This window comes from Anas platyrhynchos, chromosome W (assembly GCF_047663525.1).
Source record: "Anas platyrhynchos isolate ZD024472 breed Pekin duck chromosome W, IASCAAS_PekinDuck_T2T, whole genome shotgun sequence".
In the NCBI taxonomy this organism is placed as follows: Eukaryota; Metazoa; Chordata; class Aves; order Anseriformes; family Anatidae; genus Anas; species Anas platyrhynchos.
In genome coordinates, this window is record NC_092620.1 from 8,764,971 (window position 1) to 8,787,173 (window position 22,203).

Genomic DNA, 22,203 nt, shown 5'->3' on the forward strand with positions numbered 1-22,203 from the left:
CAAAGTGAAGCCCACTCTCAGGTATCTTACCGAATTGTGCGTGGTTCCCCTGACAACACTGCTCTAGGGCCATGACTCTTATGTGTCTGTTCTCCTTGAGTTTGCTCAAGCAGAAAGCATTATTAAGTACGACTAAAACTTTGAAGAACATTCAGCCCTATACACAGGCTCCAAAGGAAATCATGAAAATACCCAGTCATTTCTCATGCTCCCAATTAGTGTCATCACAGCTGTGGGTAAATGCTTTTCTGCAGAGAACTGTCTACCTATTCACCTCTTTCCTGACATATCTTTGAAGCAACATTTATTTATGTTTTGTTTTCCCAGATCAATAGATAATTGCACACTTGTAATCAACGGGGACAACCAGCTCGAGGAATTGGTTTAATGAGAATGTACAAATGAACCTCTGACTACACACTGCATGCACAGCCCCACATTCATGTCCTTTCTCTTATTTCAATGCAGCCAGGTGAGGAAAACTAAGCCCCATTCCTCCATTTGCCTAATTGTAAACACCGTAATATATATATATATATATATATATATATATATATATATATATTCTGCAGCTGCAAAACTTGTCTTGCTGCATAATATCATCTTCGCCTGATATTTCATACATTATTCCTTCAGTATCTTTAGTTGTTGTGCTTGTCAAGGAGCAGCAAGGGCTAGCTGCTTCCAAAAGAGCACGGAGCCAGGAGTCAAAGCAAGAGTGACCCCAGCAGAGGCAATGCCCTCACCAGTGGGACACAATCCCACAGGGCTCTCTGAAGACTTTCTTCAGTAGGCTCACCTTGAACTGTTCATGAAGCTACATAAAAATTTTGAGGTAAGAATGATTTGTCTGAGGATGTTGACAGCAGAACCTACATTTCTCCTCCTGCTTTCCAACTTCCAATAAAAAATCTGATATTCCACAATGTTTAGTTAAGCCTAGCAATGAAATCAGATATTTTTCCTGTTTCATTGTGCTGATGAATTTACGGGCCAGATTATCAGATGCAGCTGAGGTACGCTAAGCTCAATGGAAACAAAGAAGACTGTAAAATCCATTGCCAGAAGTCCCAAAAGCCAACACAGCAATAAAAAGCAGTTGAACACATCCAGCCACCCTTTGCTGCAGCAGCAAAGGAGACCACAGAGCAGTCACTCTTACTAGCATGTGTTATCCAGGGTGTTTAGAACTGGGACAATTTTGTATCAACACAGCACAAAAGTGTCTTTACTCAGCCAAGCATCTGCTGCTGCATAGTTCACATAGGCAAGGAGTTTGTCACAGTACTTGTAGAGCACCTCAGTCAAATTCCTACCAGCATGTTTTTGAGAGAAACACCAGCATGGTCTGTAAGGTCCCTTCCAACCCATTCTGTGGTTCTATGCCTACATCTCTTTGCCAAGCAGAATCATGCAAGCAGATTTTCTTTGGGCTACCTTCAGGGCTGTTGCTTCTACAAATAAAATTCAGAGCCGTCACCTTTTTTTCACATCACACAGAACCACAGAATGGGTTTGGTTTTAAGTGACTTAAAGATCACCTAATATCAACCCCCTGCCATGGGCAGGGACACCTCCCACCAGCCCAGCTTGCCCAAAGCCCCATCCAGCCTGGCCTTGAGCACTCCAGGGATGGGGCATCCACAGCTTCTCTGGGCAGCCTGTGTCAGGGCCTCATCACCCTCTGAGTAAAGAATTTCTTCCTTATATATAATATAAAACCACCCTCTTTCAGTTTAAAACCATTACAACTTGTCCTATCACTACAAAGCCTGATAAAGACCCCTACAGACCAGCTCTAACACATCCACGTCTTTCTTGTCCTGGCGACCCCAGAGCTGGATGCAGCACCATCCACTACCGGGAACCAATATTGAGTGATCACAGGGTCATTTCATGTAAATTTTAGCCAGAGATCTCTTGTGCTCCATTTTACCTAGTGGATTGAAAACCTGGATACTTCATTCAAGACTACTTATATCTTTGCATTAGACAGGTGAAATCATCATTTTTTTCCTCTTCATCAGAGGCCTGTACAACCTCCCAACACAATAGCAAAACTCTCCTCTGTTAGGAGAACTTTGAAACCATTAAGACTTCCAAGAGCCAAAGTGATGCCACTTCTCCCATTCAAAACCAAGCTGTACTGACAAAAGATTTGCTTAGAAGTATCAAAAGCCCTGTGCAGATATTAAATCGATGCTTTGAATTCTGCTTTTGCTAAGAACGAATGCTCTTTTGGTTACAGGTACTGAGTCAGTGCAGGAAACAGTACTTCTGAGGCCTGGTCACAGAATTAGAAGATGTATGGCTATGCAATAAAATAAGCAAAGTAAGAAACCAAAATGAGCAAAATTCTCCCAAATAAAGAGTAAACAAATGGAAGGAATAAATAAAATCACAAAAATGCCATTCACCTATGCTGCCTCAGAGAGATACAGAAGGAAGAATAAAACAAGTCACAAACACAGCGGGGTACCTCTTCGTGTAACAGGGAACTAATGCTGCTAAATTATAGATACATTAATTATCACTTCAATCTTTAATGACATCAGACACCCTCCACTAGGTTCAATTAGAAAGAACCATGGCTTCCTAGCAGGGAAGCACAGGCTAGAAAAATCTTCCTGGTTGTAGCTCCTGTATTTGAACCAGGACTATACAGCAAAACTATATGCTTGGCCTTGATGCAGAACTCTCTTGCCACAAAGAAATAGAAATGCCAATTTTCTTCTTATAACTTTGTCCTTTAAATCTCTTATTACCTCTTAAACAACTGTGGCCTCACTTTGGCCTTTATTTTACAGATGTCTTGTACTGCCTTCCTGTCCATATCTAATGCACAGGAACAAATAATCCACAAGGGAAAGAAAATATTTGCTATGCTCGCTTTCCAGCTACAGAATAATTCATACAGACGTATCAGAGGCTAGTGCTTTACCATCTAACTTAGCAGCACGGCTTCTTGTGTCCAAAGGAAGACTGTGCCAGAATGAAAGTAAATCAACTGGTCCCAGCTGGAAACCAGGTCCCAGTGCTACGTCCAGGGGTGCACTGAGAGAAAAGGGATGGCAAAAGCTGTTCCCTTCTTTTGGAGCCTTTCATCCAGATCCCTGATAAAGATTTTAGCACTAAAGAAGAGTGCTTACACCCATTCTTTTTCTATTGCCAGGCAAAGCTTCAGGCAAACACTTGTGGTGTTTGGAGAATTCCTCAGAAGGTTTGCAGCAGTGAGCACCCAACATGAGTGGCAAATAGAGTAATAAAATCTGCACTGCAGCTACACCTCTGTTAATTTGTAAGCATTTAAGCATTCTGTAAAAGAGAAGACACAACTAAGTAACCTGAGCTTTCAGCCACTGGTCATTGTTATGTCCTTTCTAGCTACCTTAGAAAATTTGATTCCCATGCATGTTAAGTATTTCATAAAATAAAATTACAGCCGTGGTGTTTTCCTTCAGGAGCAAAGCAATACAATTTTGCAGTAGCTTTTAAATACATACTGCTTAAAATTACTTCCTTGTCCTCTGCCTTATGCAATATTCTATCAATCCTTTGCTCTATCCACAAATATTATGACAAAGATTTTATATTAATGTCCATAGGGTTCGCAGAAATTTGGAATAGCGCCAGAACTTCTATATATCCCTTTTACATTTGCACTAGAAATGATGCCTTTCCACTGATACCTGCTACATGAGTTCAGTCAGTTCTTAATCCACTGTATAGTGTTACTTTTTAATGCAAATGTCATTCAGTAGGCAGTAACAATGCCTAAGAACAAATATATTATATCTGGGTAGTTACCATATCAACCAAACCATAACTCCTCGCAGAAAGAAATGAGTTTTCTTAGAGATGACCTCCTTCTCATAAAAATATAATCCCTGAATAGGGATACATAATAATTCTCATCTGTAATACTTTATTCACCGGCTTCCACGTCAACTATTATTCTTTTTTTTTTTTTTTTTTTTTTTTGTGACTGAATCAGGTAAACCGGTCTATAACTAGACATTTGAATAACTTTTTGAATTAGAAATACATTATCATCATTTTAAAGGCCCATAATTAGTGTTGTGCTCAACAGCTAAATTTTTTCCCAGGTATCTTTCTTCTCTTATCCTGTAGTAGTCCACACTTTCCTACTGCAGTAGTCCACACTTTCCAGCAATGACAGTATGTTTTGTTGGGATGGCTGGAGATCATCTCCTTCCTTTTTTTTCTTTTTTTTTTTTTTCCAGAAAACTCCAAATTGTTCAGAATTGTTTGTGGATCTCTCATCAGTGAGAAAACAGAGGATCCAAATCAGCCTCACACAAGTCTTGAGGCTGACTCAGGGACAATGGTTTTCCACTTTCCCTGTTCCAGGGCTGATGATGATCTTGACAAAAAATTCTATTTTTCCACCCTGATCCCTGTCCTCCCTCACTCCATCCTACTAGGTCCTCTGGAACAGAGTCATATTAGCATAGAGGATGCCTGCTGCAGGACTGTCTTAAGTACAAAAGAGTAACAACAGAAAATATTGGGAAAAATATTGTGGTCATAGTGACAATTGAATCTCAAAGAGAAATGGATGTTGTATATCCTTCAAAAAGACGTTCAATCATTTCTAAGCACTGGGGACACTTTCTTACAGAAACTGTCTCATGAATCCTGTCAAAAGATACTGACAAGTCTCACAGTGCCTGTGCACCCAATGCACCAAAAAATGATGCAATACATTGGGCTCTGAAAAGCTTCTACCTATTCTGAACTGTCTCAGCACCCTCTACAGCTGTCTTGGACACCTGGCTTAAGGTGGGTTGCAACACTCTTTGGAAATGTCCTTCTCTGCACTGAATACAAACAGAGCTTATATATCTCTTTTACTTTAATTTAAGACATTTAAATACAGGTGAGGCAACTCCCATCATAAAAATGCTTAAGAACCTGAAGGAACTGGGGCTCTCTGTCCCACTTATTTTGATGTTGATATCTTCCTCTGAATCCTGCTCATCACTGGACATGCTGACTTGGTTCATCTGAGCTCCTTGGTTCAAGGAAGCAGAGTGTTGTTTCCTGAAAGTGAAGCTAACACCCTTTTCTTTAAGCAAATCATACTGAAATCTGTTTGATGATAATGAGTGATTTAAACCTCACTTTTATATATCATCCTTTAAGTTACGCCCCATGAAAAAATCCCAAAGCTGTCAAATATTTTAAAATTAAGAGACAGTGCACCGTACGGAGTATATGCACTGTAAGAGATGTGTCAGCAGAGCATGTCAGCTCAGAAACTTTCAGTAGCATTAAATTAGCATTAATAACATATTGACGTGAAACTGTAATAATAGGGCTAAGAATTTAGGAAAGAACAATGTGAATGATCTGATGTTTTAACTCTCCTTGTTATGTCAAAGGAAAGTCAAGGAAAAGGGACAGAAAAAAAGAGAGTGAAAGAAAAACAGAAAGGAACAGAGAGAAAGATAAAGTGTCACAGAGAGATGGAAGGCAGGCAGGAAAAGGCAGGCAAGAAAGAAAGGGAAGGCAGGAAGGCAGGAAGGCAGGAAGGCAGGAAGGAAGGAAGGAAGGAAGGAAGGAAGGAAGGAAGGAAGGAAGAGAGAGAAAGAAAGAGAGAAAGAAAGAGAGAAAGAAGAGAAAGAAAGAGAAAGAAAGAGAAAGAAAGAAAGAAAGAAAGAAAGAAAGAAAGAAAGAAAGAAAGAAAGAAAGAAAGAAAGAAAGAAAGAAAGAAAGAAAGAAGAAAGAAAGAAGAAAGAAAGAAAGAAAGAAAGAAAGAAAGAAAGAAAGGAAAGAAAGAAGGAAGGAAAGAAAGAAGGAAAGAAAGAAGGAAAGAAAGAAGGAAGAAGGAAAGAAGGAAAGAAGGAAAGAAGAAAGAAGAAGGAAAGAAAGAAGGAAAGAAAGAAGGAAGGAAGGAAGGAAGGAAGGAAGGAAGGAAGGAAGGAAGGAAGGAAGGAAGGAAGGAAGGAAGGAAGGAAGGAAGGAAAGGAAGGAAAAGAAAGAAAGAAAGAAAGAAAGAAAGAAAGAAAGAAAGAAAGAAGAAAGAAAGAAAGAAAGAAAGAAAGAAAGAAAGAAAGAAAGAAAGAAAGGAAGAAAGAAGGAAGAAAGGAATGGGAAAGGTAAAGAATTTGCTCACCACAAAGCCCCATTAAGGTCTACAAACACACAAATGGAGAAATGATTTTGCACTGCAGTGGGTTATTAAATCTACTAAACTCTCCCTTAAAGCTTCATTGAGACAGATTTAAAGCGCAAGGCAATTTTTTCTTTATGATATTTCCTTTTTCCACTTCTGGACTAGCTCACGTTAGGAGGACATGAGGTTGTCCCTCTGCTGAGAACCCTAAATCCAACATCCTTGAGAAGGCAACTCCCTCCCTTTGAAAGTTTGGTTAAAGTCATAGATCATAGAATATCCGAGCTGGAAAGGACCCACAGGGATCATCAAATCCAACTTTTGGGTCTCCACCCCAATAAATAAATAAATAAATAACCAGACCATGTGTCTGAGAGCACTGTCCAAACTATTCTTGAATTCTGCCAGGCTCGGTGCTGTGACCACTGCCCTGGGCAGCCTGTCCCAGTGCCTGACCACCTCTGGGTGCAGAACCTTTCCCTAACCCCCAGCCTGACCCTCCCCTGTCCCAGCTCCATGCCATTCCCTCAGGTCCTGGTTCCCTCAGGTCCTGTCGTTGTCCCCAGAGAGCAGAGCTCAGCGCCTGCCCCTCCGCTCCCCTCCTGAGGGAGCTGCAGAAGTCTCAGTATCACACCTGTTACACTGATCCTTGACTAGGAACGCTGTGATCCTTCTGCCCCTCAGGGTTTTCTATTGAGAAACCTTCTGTACAAAGAACTAAACATAATCTCCAGTTTCCAGCACTCTGTCCTTTTGTCCTTAGGACAAAACTTTTTAAACAGTTTCTTCAAATTCATTTTTATTCTTTCAAGAATAAGCAAGCCCTCAGCTGCCAAGCACTCCTCCAGGGACTTGTGTATAATGAATGCTGAACACGTGTAACTGTCAAGTTACACGAGAATAAAGCAGAGGTGAGAAGAGAAACACAAGAAGGTTAAAGCAAGCATTATTTATTGCCATGTTTCCTTTTTTTTTTTTTTTCCAAACCCAGAATTTTAGGATTCCAGAATTTCAGCAGTGCCTAGTGCTTTGCCAGAGATTTAGCCACTCTCTGCATCTCCATCATTTTCCATCATTTTTCCATTTCTGCAGCAGAAAGCATCCACTTTCTCCTAAAAACCATGATCTACCTAATTTAAACATTTGAATTGTTTTATCCTCTGACACAGATCTTACCCCACCACAAATTCTACCCATGGCTAAAGAAATAGCCTGGCAAATCCAGGCCTCATTAAATAATTCATAATTCATAAGCCTCATTAAAAGCTGTCTTCCAAAAATTTAGACCATAACTCAAAATATTTGCAAAGGATAACGTTTCTTTGGCCAGTGTCCAAAGATGAATTCTGGACCTTGTGTGTTTTTCAGAGCTAAACATAAGAGAGATTTGAAGGATTTAAGGGGAAAGAGCTTAGCTGCATAGAACAAACTTCATTTTTCTCTGGTAGTTAATATTGCATTTTTTTTTTCTGCATTGGAAGAAATTTTCCCATCAAAGCTCAAGCTTAAAGGACAAGGGCCTAGTGACAAAATTCTTCTTAAAGTTAAGGAGATTTCGTGAAACTAGTTTCTCAGTGGAGCTCTCCCAGACCCCATTAGCTCTGCTCTTCAGTTACTTGGTTCACTGTGCAGCAGTTCCTCCAGAACACTTAACTCCCCGCAGTCAGTTGATAACAAAAATGACTCCTATTTATAGCACTACTTTTATTTGCTCTTTTTTTTTTTCTTTTATAAAACACTCTGCATGGAGTATTATGAAGCCTCAAAATTCTTTTTTTTTTTAAACGCTTTTAAAAATACTTCTTTTAAAAGTATACCTCCACGCTCTGCCCATATGCACTAAAGACTTTTTGCAAATGTTCATTGTCAAATGTTCCTTCCCAACGAATGAAGTGATCCTTAATGTGCAACCCACCCTTGAAAACAAATTCATAAGGAAAAAAAAACTGGCATATCTTTCAATTGCAGTGGCGGCACTGGCAGTGTAATGATACTGCAATTGCTTCTATACTAACATTATAATTTGCAGCAATGTGTAAGTAAAACAGAGCACCACAGCAATTATGTGATTCCACCTTGCAGTTTAATGCCTAATGTAATTCTTCCTTTCTGGAACCATGCTGTATCTAGTACACTGCGGAGTTTGAAGTCCATCAATGCCAGGAAAATCAGCACTTCGTGGATGCTGTAGCCAAGGTGGATTCTGCCTTTTTCTCTTCAAATAGTGCCTACGTTGATTCTGACTCTGATGAGGTTGCCATATTTGTAATTCAGACTAAATAAGCACCAGCACCCTGCTCACAAACTTCCCTGGCTGCAGAGCAGGATCAGAGGTGATTGAGGTGGGAGTGCAGGTATCTGCTCTCACATAACTTTAGCCTGACTCCCTCTCTTTTTATCAGCACAGCGGCCAGAAAATGTGGCTGTGCAAATAACCATGCATTCAGTGCCCTGCACTGCTCAGTAGCTGCCATATATCACACAGAGGGCAAGCAAAGCTATTAGTAGGTATTACAGCTATTAGTAGGTATTACACCCCAGGGTGTATTCATGCCACACACATTTAAGGTCCCAGGCAGGAGGATGTTCTTCTCTGACTCCTTCTACAGGGACTGAGAAGCACAGCTCCTTCAGAGGGCAATTCAGAGCAGAAACCCAAACTAGGTGCCCTGATTTACCCCTGAAAAAGCTGTTCCCTTCTGATTACAGGGGGAACTTGAGGACACACGGTTCCCAAGTTAGACATCTATCAAAGATGCTACAGTTGCATTCATCCAAGTAAAACAAGCACGGTCACATGCACCGAGGCCATGGCATGTTCAAGTTCATGTCTATGCTAGCAAAAGGATTTAGCCTGCAAAACAAGGCCTCTGCTGTCCGTGAACAGTCCCTGGCATGCTAAAAGTGCCCATCTGGGCCCTACAAATCATCAGACAGAGCATTAGCTGGCCTGGGCCAAATGTACCAGACATCATTCTCCGAGTTTACCAGCACAGATGAGTGCATTACATTGCCCAGGAACGCTTCTGGCCACATTTACAGTTCCTAGTTCAGATACAACCCGTAAATATCATCCTTTGCTAAGAGCTCTGTAATAAAGATCAAAAGGAGCCTCTTGGGCAAAACTGCTAAATTCATTTTATGGTCACAGGTCACCAATTTTACATGCATTCGTTTCAAAAAAAAAGAAAGTGGGAAGGGGCTGATTGCACAGCCAAGAAACATCTTATCCTGTTTAAGTCAGGACAAGGGAAATGCAGGGCGTTCTGGGATTTCCAAGTACTTAAAGTGCTTTTGAACCCGGTGAAAAAAAGAAAAATGTATTAATATTTTTTTTCTGAACATCTCAGCAGTCTTATCTCCAGGCTGACCCATTAGCCTGTCTTTAAATCTCCATCCAAAGTTCCTTTTGGAGCTCCTGAATCTTGGTGAGGACTCCTCTTTCCAAGAGACACCTACACTATAAGATTCTCCGATAGCCTCTCCCTCTCTAACACACCCACACAAATGCAAGAAACTCGTTGGACGTCTGACAGCAGACGTATCTTGTCAAGAGGACCGATGCAATTAGCACCATTTAAGTGAGCAGCCTCCAGAATTAATTTGCACATGCTCCCACAGGAATAAATGGCACTATGGGAATATGAATATAGCATCAGGCCTCGGCACTTCCAAGCTAATTTGCTTGTGTCTGCCCCTAAACAAACACACAGACTGTGTGCCAAGGAGCTTGTCGGCAAACAGCACAAGGTTTTGAGGAAAGCAATTAGCAGCTGCAGCGCTTTCCATCCCGACTGTGAGATGATCACTGCAATGGGGCGAGTCCACCCCTTTCCCTTGGGTTTATCCATCTCAAGCAAGAGGTGAAGCTTCACCTTGCAAAGTGTGCTCGAACCCAAATAACTGCTGGGTTTCTCAAGTGGCTGATCATTGCCTTAGCAGAAAAATTTCCATCAAAATGGCTTCATGCTGATGACCTATAAAATATTCAGTGGAATTTCAATGTGGGTTTGAGTCATATCCCACAGCTGCTCTATCAGCACAAATGGACCATGTCCCCTAACCCAGCTACTAGGTTCCTCACACCAATTTTAGGTGATTCCTTGTGTGTACATCATGGGCTGTAAGGCTGGGAAAGTTTCCTGCTTGCCTCTGTGTCCCAGATGAAGAAAAGGATTAAAGGTATTGTTCACTTGGCTGTGGTCAGACAAAGCTACCACTTATCAAACGAGGAACTCAAAAGTACAGAATAGAATGAAGAGATCAATATATAATGTACTTGACAGTATATAATGGACAGGTGCAGCTCCTCATTCAAGGGTGGAACTAAAGTCAGTCCTTTCTGGTTTGGAAGAGCTGTTGTACATCTTCCCTCATCTTCCCTCTGCTTTTTGTTGAAAACAGGCTTAACTTTCTGATCTGTTGTCTCAAAAACTCAGATTAAGATAAGATACAGATTAAAATACAATTATTAATACTTTATAAATAATATATAGATAGAAAACATTACATATACCATATAATAATAATACAGTGATAATTACTTATAATAAATATATTTTTATTCAAGTACAAATAAGATTGAAGTACAGATAAATTTCCACTGTTTTTCACCATGAAATCTATTACCATTATAATTTGCTTCTAGTTCAAACACAGTAAGCAGAAATGCAAAGAAATCTGTGGACTGTGTCTGTGTGGTCTATGAATGGCAAGGAAAAGAGGCTTAAATATGCCCTTCCACACACCACAGCTCTGCTACAGCAGTGTTTTAGGGTCTGCATCGCAGAAGAGCTAGACAACTACTAGAGCATCCTCAGCTGTTTCTTAAAAGCCTCCCACTTCAATATAGCTTAATTCCAATATCCTTCAGCATAATGAACAAATTTGACTTCTGTGGTCCATAAGAAGAGCTGAACTGAAATATCTGTTCTTTGTACTTGTTTTAAAACTTATAACGATCAATACTACATGTGCGAGTGTTGATTGTAGAATCAGGAGGAGAAGAATCTCCGCTATGAGGAATGGATCTCTCTTATCTTTTTTTCCTGCACTATTAAGCAAGTAATATGGAAACAAAATTTTGCCAGCAGCAAATCTCACAACAGGGAGATGGGCTCAAATGTTGTAAAATGCTTTTGACAGGACAGAGAAGGTGTTTTTGTTTCATTTGGTTTTAAAAGTAGCGATTCTGTGTTAGCTCTGTAATTGAAAAAACTGAGATTAAAAACAAATTCAGTGCAGAGCTCGGATGCGCTGGGTCTCACTGAATAGGAACATTACAATATTTCTGCTATAAAACCCCATCCATCTCACTTGCACTCAGTACTCATGAAAGGCACATTTCCTAAATGAGCCCAGCGGAGCGGTACAGCCACAGATCTGCAGAAGGAGGTCCAAGCCTGCTGATCCATTACCCTCACCTGTGCCATAGCAAAGAGACAAGAGTACAGAGGCTCCTAATGCAAGCACTGGCAAAATAGTGAGGCCCCAAGTTAGGTTTTATAATTGATGTTAAGAAAGCAAATCCTGAAAAGACAGAAAAGTTTACTTTATTTGTTAAATTTTCACCAAAAAAAAAAAAATAAAGGGGGGGGGGGGGAGCTTCCCAATAATTATAAGAAGAAACCCAAGTAAGTGTGGCATTTTGTTCCTTCAAAGTAATTCCAGAACTGAATTAATTAGGAGCAACTTCTTTTAAAGCTGGTGCCATTATGGCCGATCAATAAATATACACTAGTTGTACTCAAATAACTTTCAAGAGAGATATATAGCTCAAGGACATGTTTTAAAAGGACTGTGACTGGCGTTACTCTTCTGGTGTAATTATACAACTGCAGATTGAACAGTATCATCTTTCACGTGGGTATTTTTTGGTATACTGTAACAGCGGCTTTGGGACTCAAACCTTCAGCAGTATAATTATATCACAAGAGCAAAGCCAGGAAATTTCCGTATAAATACAAGGCTTGACTCTGGTTAAGAGTTTGTTTTTGTTTTGTAAGGAATTGTAACACCACCTTTGCGAAATGAAGGGTTTTTGAAGATAAATAAGTGACTTTAGTTTCCTCTCTGAAAAGACAGGATAAATTAACATCCTGGCAGAGGGGGCTGGGTGCACCTGGTGAATGCCATGGCTCCAGCCACATAGGCTCCCTCCATCCTCCCTAGCAATATCCCTGGCTCCAGCTTGTTGTTCACACACATTTCAGCCAAAAATATATTGCTCAGGCATCAATTTCTCATTTCTCCAGAGCTCTGCTGCAACCCAGCTTTCAGCGTTTTTAACAGCAGGGAAAAATGAGCCTCAAGGGACCACACAGGGACCCACCCAAGCGATTCCCAGAGTGCCATTTTGAGCTCAGCCTACACCAGGAGCCACAAATTCTGTGGTGCCCTTTTTTTTTTTCTTGAACACCCCCAGGGATGGTGACTCCACCACCTCCCTGGGCAACCCGTCCCAGTGCCTGACTGCTCTTGCTGAGCAGAAATGTCTCCTCATTTCCAACCTGAACCTCCCTTGGCACAATTTGAGGCCATTCCCTCTGGTCCTATTACTGGTTACCTGTGAGAAGAGGCTGACCCCCAGCTCCCCACACCTTCCTTTCAGGGAGTTGCAGAGAGCAATGAGGTCTCCCCTGAGACTCCTCCAGACCAAACATCCCCAGCTCCCTCAGCTGCTCCTCACAGAACTTGTGCTCCAGGCCCTTCACCAGCTTTGTAGCTTTTCTCTGGACACACTTAATGGCCTCAATGTCATTTCTATCAATGACACCTTTGACACCTTTACTGAATTCAGAACCATCAAGGGACTGTCTGTGTCTTACAGCTCTCAAACATACGTAGAAGAGCCAGGCCGAAATTTCTGACTCATGTCTTGAAAAGCAACTGCAGCTCAATATTCATTTTATCCAAGAAGCCTTGTCCACCTGCCCATTCTCAACCATGCCACTAGGTCCATACTTTCTAAGGAGGCTTGCATGAGACCTGGGCACTTCAATTCCACAGGAACTTCCAGGAATCTCTTTCCTCAAGCCTAAAAGCAGCTGCAAGAACAGCAAATAAATGGAAAATGCTTTTAACAATATCTGTCCTCTCCCCTCTCTGCTACAGAAAGGAAGTTACAACTGGAACCTGGAAAGCAAAGCGATTGGGAGCTATAAATCAAAGCAGGCACAAGCTGAGTTCTGTTCCTCGAGCCAGGTGCACACATCGGTCAAGAACATTCTTCCCCTCCTCTCCCTTTTATGAAGTTTTCCCTCTTCAGAAATGGCAATCACTCATTTTGTTAAGGAGATATAAGAGGTCTGAAATGATGCTTCAAGCAAGAAAACTGCAAAAAGGGGAGGGGGAGAGAATCAACCCAGAGTACGAAACGGAAACAATTTAAGAGACAAAAAGCACATGAGTATCAATCAGCAGCTACAACCCTGCCACTTCTGGATACTGAGATCTTCATTCCCCACTAAGAGCCTATCTGTGCAAGAAAAGCTCCCATTTATCATGCCCTGTGCCATAATACAGGACTGCCGCACTGTGCAGTAACCATGTGTCGTCATCTGTGTGTATTTGGAATCAAACTGTGCTGTTCTGCTAGCTGGCCAGCAAGACGACCCAAACCTCCACAGAGACATTCCAGGAGGAATTCAGCCTATAAAAGTTGCAGTTACATAGTCACAAGAAGTACACCACGATGTGTCGCCTGAGGATCTGCAAGCTTAGTGCAACTCTACTAATCCCTGCAGCTCCTACCTAGAGAGCTGAGTATGCTGTCTGCCTGAAGGGGAACGTGATTTGCATTGATTTTTGTATTTTATTTTTTTTTATGCATTAAGTAATGGACATTTTGAACCAAAAATGAAACTTTTTCATTTTGAAAAAAAAAAAAAAAGGTTAAAATCAAGCATTTTAATAATATTTTTTTTTTTCTTCCAATTCCCCTTCATCACCAAAATCTTATCTAATTTGGCTTTTCACAGTAGTTCCAGTCTTAATGAATTAGCATTTTTCCTATGACAGGCACTTAATTAAAGGTTCCCAAACATTTCTGAGTGGTTTCCTTTCCTACACAATGTCATGTCCACAAGCACATGCACATAGGGCTATATGGTGCAGGAGGCAGATAATTTTATCTGCTGCCAGTTAGGAAAGAGAGAATTGAAACTGATGTTTTAATCGGAAATAAAATAAAAACTGTAGGCAGAAGTAGAGCATTTCAGCTCAAGAGCCTCTGATTAGTCTTGAAGGACAATGTTCAACCATTGCTCATACTGCAATACCATCTCTCCAGCCTGAGATCATAGAATCATAGAATCATAGAATATCCTGAGTTGGAAGGGACCCTTAAGGATCATCAAGTCCAACTCTTGACACCGCACAGGTCTACCCAAAAGTTCAGACCATGTGACTAAGTGCACAGTCCAATCTCTTCTTAAATTCAGTCAGGCTCGGTGCAGTGACCACTTCCCTGGGGAGCCTGTTCCAGTGTGCAACCACTCTCTCTGTGAAGAACCCCTTCCTGATGTCCAGCCTAAACTTCCCCTGCTTCAGCTTAACCCCGTTCCCGCGGGTCCTGTCGCTAGTGTTAATGGAGAAAAGGTCTCCTGCCTCTCGACACCCCCTTACGAGGAAGTTGTAGACTGCGATGAGGTCTCCCCTCAGCCTCCTCTTCTCCAGGCTGAACAGGCCCAGTGCCCTCAGCCGTTCCTCGTACGTCTTCCCCTCCAGGCCTTTCACCATCTTCGTAGCCCTCCTCTGGACACTCTCCAACAGTTTCATGTCCTTTTTATACTGTGGTGCCCAGAACTGCACACAGTACTCGAGGTGAGGCCGCACCAGCGCAGAGTAGAGCGGGACAATCACCTCCCTCGACCTGCTAGCGATGCCGTGCTTGATGCACCCCAGGATACGGTTGGCCCTCCTGGCTGCCAGGGCACACTGCTGGAATGCAGTGGTAAATGGCTAATGAAATGAATGGTAAATGAATGGTAAATGGCTTTTGAAAAGCTCTTGAAGACTCAGGGAAGGACACATTTACTGCCACCAACTGCAGCAGCAGCTTAGCAGCACAACTGGTCTGTGCTGAAACGCATCTCCAGAAGTTGTCCTTGAAGAGACACCACATATTTTAAAACACTAATTCCCCAAGAGATTTTTTGTTGTCATTGGTGGTGGTATTTTTTTTTTTTTTTTTTTTTTTTTATTTTTTTTGCACACCCCTGAAGAGCCACATGGGCACCAAGAACATTGCAGATGTTACTTCTTTTTTTAATTATTTTTTTTTCTTTCATATCTGTTATCTCAGGTAATATGAGATAATTCTTCTCCCCCATGAAGAAAGGCTGAGAGAACTGTGGCTGTCCAGCTGGAGGAGAGAAGGTTCCAGGGAGACCTCATTGCAGCTTAAAGGGGGCTTATAAAAAAGATGGAGAACAATTTTTTGCTTGGTTGGATAATGACAGGACAAGGGCTGATGGTTTAAAACTAAAACAGGGGAGATGCAGATGAGATGTAAGGGGGAAATTATTCACTCGGAGAGTGGTGAGGCACTGGCACAAGCAGCCCAGAGAAGCTGTGGATGCCCCATCCCTGGAGGTGCTCAAGGCCAGGCTGGATGGGGCTTTGGGCAACTTGGTCTGGTGGGAGGTGTCCTTGTCCATGGCAGGGGAGTTGGAATTAGGTGATCTTTAAGGTCCCTTCCAGCCCAACCCATTCTGTGATTCTATGGTTCTGTGACAATACTTCCCCCTTCTGCACTAGGATAGAGGCAAATTCCTATTTGTGCAATCAATGCTTAATTTTTTTTTTTTTTTTTTGAGCTCTGTGTAACACTTAGGCAGTTATTTCCCATGCTTTATACAGGGTGTGGAGGCTGGATGCTTCCCCTTTAAAAGAGAGACTTGAGCTTTAGCTGAATATGGTAAAGGTTTGTGCGTGTGCGTGTTTACCTGACTTATCTTGCAGAGATACAGCCTTGGTGAGCAGATTTTATGTGCTGACCTGAAGAAGAAATTGTTTCTGGACAAGGATCGCAGGAGAATAAGTTTGAGCTTTCAGAAGTGTAGCAGGACACATACTGTGCTGGGATTGCGTGTGAATAGACATGGGAGTAACAGTGGTGGAGTCTGCTACAGGATTATGACCAGACATATTAAAGCTTTTCATTTATCACTTTCTGATAAGATTATAAATAGTCTATGTAATTAGCTAGAGTGGCGAAAACCATAAAGTGGCAGAAAATATAAGTTCATTATAAAAATTATGCGACATACATGTGAGGGAAAGGATGGGGATGGAAAAAAAGAGCTAAGGAAGTTAATCCATTTCTTATAAACCTCCTAATAACTCCAAAACACACCCCACAAGTCCCATAGTGGACCAGTTGGCTCTTTGCCACCTGCTACTTCAGGACTGTGGAAATGGGACCCCCATCAGCTCAGCAAACAGCATGGGAGAACAAAGACCCCTCTGCCAGGATTTGTTGGCACCGGCACCATTCCCACGCATTGCCCCGCATCCCCTCCAGAGCGTAGGATGCCTGCGGCATGTTTAGCCCAAAGTACCCCTGCTTGGCACTTTGTCCTCTTCCCCTCCCTGTTTCTCCTGGGTCTTTTGGAAGCCCGAGCTGTCTGAAGCAGCCAGTGGTTCCCTCGCACGCTGAGCAGACATCATTGTGCTCTGCCCCAGTGAGCACAACTAATAACCACAGCTCTCCTCCTTTAATTGAGGCTCTGAATAACCAAAAGCAACTACCAACCCCTCCAACAAAGGCAAAGCTACCCTGACTGCAGAGCACAGCTGCCACTCACACAGGTCCACGGTGGCATTTCACAAAAGCTGGTCTATTTGCATGGAAAGCAGCTATCACAAAAACAGATGCAAGCAAGCCGAGGCCAGCGTGAATTCCAGGAAGTCCCCATGGCAGACCGCATGTGTAGCTTTCCCTGCACCACACTTCCTCACCACCAGCAGCCTGGCTAAATTATTTTGTCCCCCCAACAGGATTTTCTAAGCAGCTGTGGAAGCCTGGGGGAATGATATACACGCTGGTGATGAAAATTACTGCAAACCAGAGGGTGTGTTTTCAGCTCAGAATACAAAACAGATCGGCTTTTCTGCAGTCATTGGTAAGAAAAATACTAATTAGTGCTAAGTGTGGTGATAGGCCAACTCTTTTGCTTAGTTGTTCATTCATTAGAGTGAAATTAATCTGGATTTAGATCACTGTAAATGAGTGCAGAATGTAGCTGGGTGTTTTGTTTTCTGACCACCCGTCTGTCGCTGATAGCAGTGAAACAAAGCTAAATGTGCAACATTGGACACCACAAACTGAGCCTTATCCCTAATAATCTGCTATAAAACAGCAAAATGTCCTGTTATAGCTGCTAACCCCCAAACCTCGATTTGAGGTTGGGCAGATATTCACCTCAACTGAGATTAATCTAGATGAGGCTCACAAAGAGTTATTGGGGAGCAAGGAGAGGAGAGGGAATGGCAGCTTGCCTCAGCTTGCCTTTTGTGGAGAGGTCAAAGATAACTTTGCCTTAATAAACACTGATTACATAAAATTATATATGTAATTATTATATAATTATATAAATTATATATAATACATCACATTTTTGCCTTTGATCATGAGGTGCCATGAGCTTCTGTATTTCACTGGCCTCCTCATCCCAGCAATGTATCAGGTTAGACTTCATGGTTCACTGCACGAAAACCCAAGTCCCCACAGAAGAAGACACCATCAAGGATGCGGTAAGTGTATGAACTAGTTACAGGCTCAATGGCTGTGCTGTGAAAGGCAAGACAATGCAAGCATTCAAGACAAGCTGAGGGCAACACTACCCACCCCCCAAAATAGTGCAGTATGGCCCAATGCTTCCACACTCAAACATCCGATCCACTTTACAGTGCTCAAAGCTTTTTACATATTTCTATACAAACTAAACTTGGTCCCTGGCCATGAGGGAGAGAAGGCAGAGATGAACTCTTCCACTCCCATCCACCCCAAAATTGGATGCCACATTCCCACTGCCTATTAGGGAAAGCTTCCTGGCCCAGGACTTTGCTATCCCCTGAACCATGTCTGGGCATTGTTTAGAAAGTGCTCATTAGCACAGAGTGAACCCACATAATCATAGAATCATTAACGTTGGAAAAGACCTCCAAGATCATCTGATCCAACCATTCCCCTGCCACCAATGTCACCCACTAAAACATGTCCCTAAGCACCACGTCCAACCTTTGCTTGAACACCCCCAGGGATGGTGACTCCACCACCTCCCTGGGCAACCCATCCCAGTCCCTGACTGCTCTTGCTGAGCAGAAATGTCTCCTCATTTCCAACCCGAACCTTCCCTGGCACAACTTGAGGCCATTCCCTCTAGTCCTATCCCTAATTACCTGTGAGAAGAGGCTGACCCCCAGCTCCCCACACCTTCCTTTCAGGTAGTTGCAGAAAGCAATGAGGTCTCCCCTGAGCCTCCTCTTCTCCAGACCAAACATTCCCAGTTCCCTCAGCTGCTCCTCATAGGACCCATGGAGTGTCCCAAGGCCTGTGGTGGGACAGCACCAGGGCCAGGCCCTGTACAGGTAGTGGTACAGTTCACAAGCACCTACATTAACACAGCACGTTTCTCCTTGTCTCACTGTGTGTGTATGTGTAGAATCAAGGTCTCCATCACTACTCCTCAGCACAGCAACCCACAGAGGGGGAAGTCTTATTGAGAGTGGCCCGAATCCCAGAGCTCACTTTGAGCTATCCAGAACAGCAAGGATGTAATGAGTTACTCCAGCTTTGTTTACGATGGAGCACAAAGGAGACAAGGGCATGTTAAGTCCTTAAGTACCAGTGGTAGCTACCAATGGTAGCTTAAGCTTCACCAGGACACTGCCTTAAGCTACTAGTGGTAGTGTAGCTGGCCAAGAGGGCAGACAGGCAGAATGTCTTCCAGATGTTTGTGACTCCAGCCTGGAATGGCCTACACAGGGGTACTTCTCTGAGCAGGACATGCTTTTATGTGACACACAGTGTTACAGAAAGAATGAATTTTCATATGAGAAGTAAGACAATGCAGGACTGAGCCCTTTCAATGTCAGACTTCATCCATCCCATCCATAAAGTTATAGAATCATAGTGATTTGGGTTGGAAGATGCCTTTAAGGATCCTCTGGTCAGGCAGGTAGCAATAAGTCAAGGGGGAATGATTTTAAACTAAAAGAAGGGAGATTTAGCTGAGATGTTAGGAAGAAATTCTTCATTCAGAGGGTGGTGAGGCACTGGCACAGGCTGCCCAGAGAAGCTGTGGATGCCCCATCCCTGGAGGTGCTCAAGGCCAGGCTGGATGGGGCTTTGGGCAACCTGGGCTGGTGGGAGGTGTCCTTGCCCATGGCAGGGGGGTTGAACTAGATGGGTTTTAAGGTCCCTTTCAACCCAAACGATTCTGTGATTTTATGGTTCTGTGATTCTGGTCCAACCCTGCTGCCATGGGCATTGACACCATGCACTTCACTTGGCCTTCCCTAGCCATCACAGCATTGGCTTCACAGCAGAACTGTCTGTCTTTACAATGATCAGTCCCAAGGCCAGTTCCTCCTGAATTGCTCCAGCACTGCCTCTCCAGGAAGCAGGCAGGTCAGAGGGACAGACATGGAGCCACCAATCCCAGTGGGAAAGTGAGAGCTTGCTATCTGTGGTGATCACCAGCACGAGCTTATGCCCTCTTTCCCTAGGAAGTGTTAGATACGTGGCATTGTTTTCTGTGCCCCTAACTGACTCAGGATTAGCTAACTGAGAAACATCTTGGCAGCCTTCCAGGCCACCACACAAGAAAAGCACTCTACTGCCTTATGTACAAACAAAGTCTTCAATTTGTCTCTAATCATCTCCATTAGAGCACAGTTTGCCTTCTAATCAGGGATGTGTTTGCCATTTTTCCTTCTTCCCATTTTCTGTTCATGCCAGGGCAAAGTTGCTGCAATAAAAAAAAAAAAAAAAACAAAAAAAAAAACAACTCTACACATAAACAGTTATAGATCTAAACATCCCTCCCACCAGAGTCTGGAAGCTCAGTCTGACAGAGAGCTGCTCTTGTAGCTTTTTGTCTGGAGGAAAGCTTATACTGGTGATCTCTCAAAGAGGGTTTTTCATCTCTTACTACCAGATTAACAGATTTTGCAGCTACAGAGAATGACCAGCATCAAAGCTTGTACAGGACATCAGACTGCTCATGTCCCACTGAGATATCTGCTAGTTTGGGAATTAATCCCTTCTTTTGCAGAAGGAAATTCTGTTAAAACCAGCAGTTTGAGGATGAGCTGAGCAAGACCGTCTCTTACAAAAGCATCAACCTGCATTTAAAAAGACCAAAGGAACACACTCCAGCAACACTCCTGGTGATCTTGTTGCAGTGATTAATTAGCTTCAGAACTAAAAAGAAAAAAAAAAAATATATATATATATATATTTTGCCCCTTGAGAAGCAGCCTTCAGTTTCCACTTTTGTCTTGATGAAGGGATTTAGCCAGTCAGTGTGCCATAGTGTTTTCCAAAGTGTTTGTGGTCCGGTTTGTTATGCAGAGGCTGTGGTTGACTCCACAATTCCCATGAGTGCAACAAGTTCTAACATAGCTGACTGTCCCTTTGTTTTCAGCTTTCCATACTTCTTCAAAGGCGTGATGGGCACTGACGGTCATACTCCCTAATATATTATTCTACAGGTGGTTTGGGAATTTAGATCATTAGCAAGACTGGTGTTTAATGTGGCATGAATTTTTTAAGTTAGTGCAAGGTCACTTTATAACTCCAAATAAAACAGTAACATAAAGATAAGATTCAGACTCAGCCCAAAGCAAAGAATTTTACATTAAACAGATTGGCAGCCTTGTTCGAAAGGAAGTATATTTTAAGCCACATTCTTAGACCAGGAAAAAAATAATAATAAAAACACAAAATCCATTCTTTTAATCAGAGTATGTTACTGAGATCATGTTTCTCCAAATATAATAAAGCTGAGAATCTCCAGAGAGACTCCAGAGGCCTTTTAATAAATATGAAAAGTAGAAAGAGAGAATGGCAATATTATCTCTGGGCAGTAAAGGACAAATTTCATCCCTGGTCAGAAGCAAGTCTTGAATCATGAGGCAGATTAATATGTGCTATAATTATTGAGCAAGAATGAATTTGGACCTATATATTTAAAACAGACGCAAGACTTGACTATAGATATGTCTTCTCTGCTGATCTTTAAGGAGGGCTGGGCAAGCACCTGCTAAGGACAGGACAATATTTTAATAGGTCTATATTGGAAGCAGTATCAGTACCACATGTCTGCAGCTCAAGGACTCTCTTGTGAAGGTATTTCATGCAGTTATTGAATAAACACAAGTTTTCACCATAAAGTATCTGTCCAAGTAAACATAAAGCCGTGTATGCAGATCCTATTTGCCTTAACTACAGGTACATTAACTGCTAAATGCAATTTCTTTATAATTAACATTGTTGTGGTGTACATTATTTAACTAAGAGAGCATCCACTTGCAGCTGCATTTCATCTTTATATTCCTCACTTTCATTGAAAAGAGCTGCCATAGCAGAAGCTGTGTATCCAGCAGGGAAGGTTAAATGATGCTAGGCAGAATCTTAGGGGAGAAAGCTCTGTGTTTTATTTTCCTAGGTGAAAGATAACATTTAACACTTCTTCACACTATCACTCCAGCACAGTTCCTCCTTAGCTACAAACCTAAAAGTGTAGGGAGACTCAAACTTGGCATCCAGCCTGATGATGAGACAAGAGTGAGATGAAAAGCTCCGCTTACGAGCAGGAAAACAAATGACACCCAGACCCGAGATGGGTTTCTCTTTACTGACTTCAGCTGCTTTTTTATAGTTCCTACCAATTCTTGGAAAATAATGCACAATGTCAGGAAGGAGAAAAAAAAAAAAAAGGCAAAACAAAAAAATCTTAAGCAGAAAATGACTATACAGTTATAGATATATTGCAGATATATGTCTGTGTTCTCCACTGTCCCCTCCAAAATCATATAATTAAACATCTATTTGA

The 22,203-nt window shown here is 42.2% G+C and overlaps 1 protein-coding gene across 2 annotated transcripts in view; it reads right to left on the bottom strand.

Annotated features, from left to right (window-relative positions):
- LOC101794833 (uncharacterized) overlaps window positions 1–22,203 on the bottom strand; it is a 228,103-nt gene that overhangs the window by 159,184 nt on the left and 46,716 nt on the right. The window lies entirely within an intron of this gene.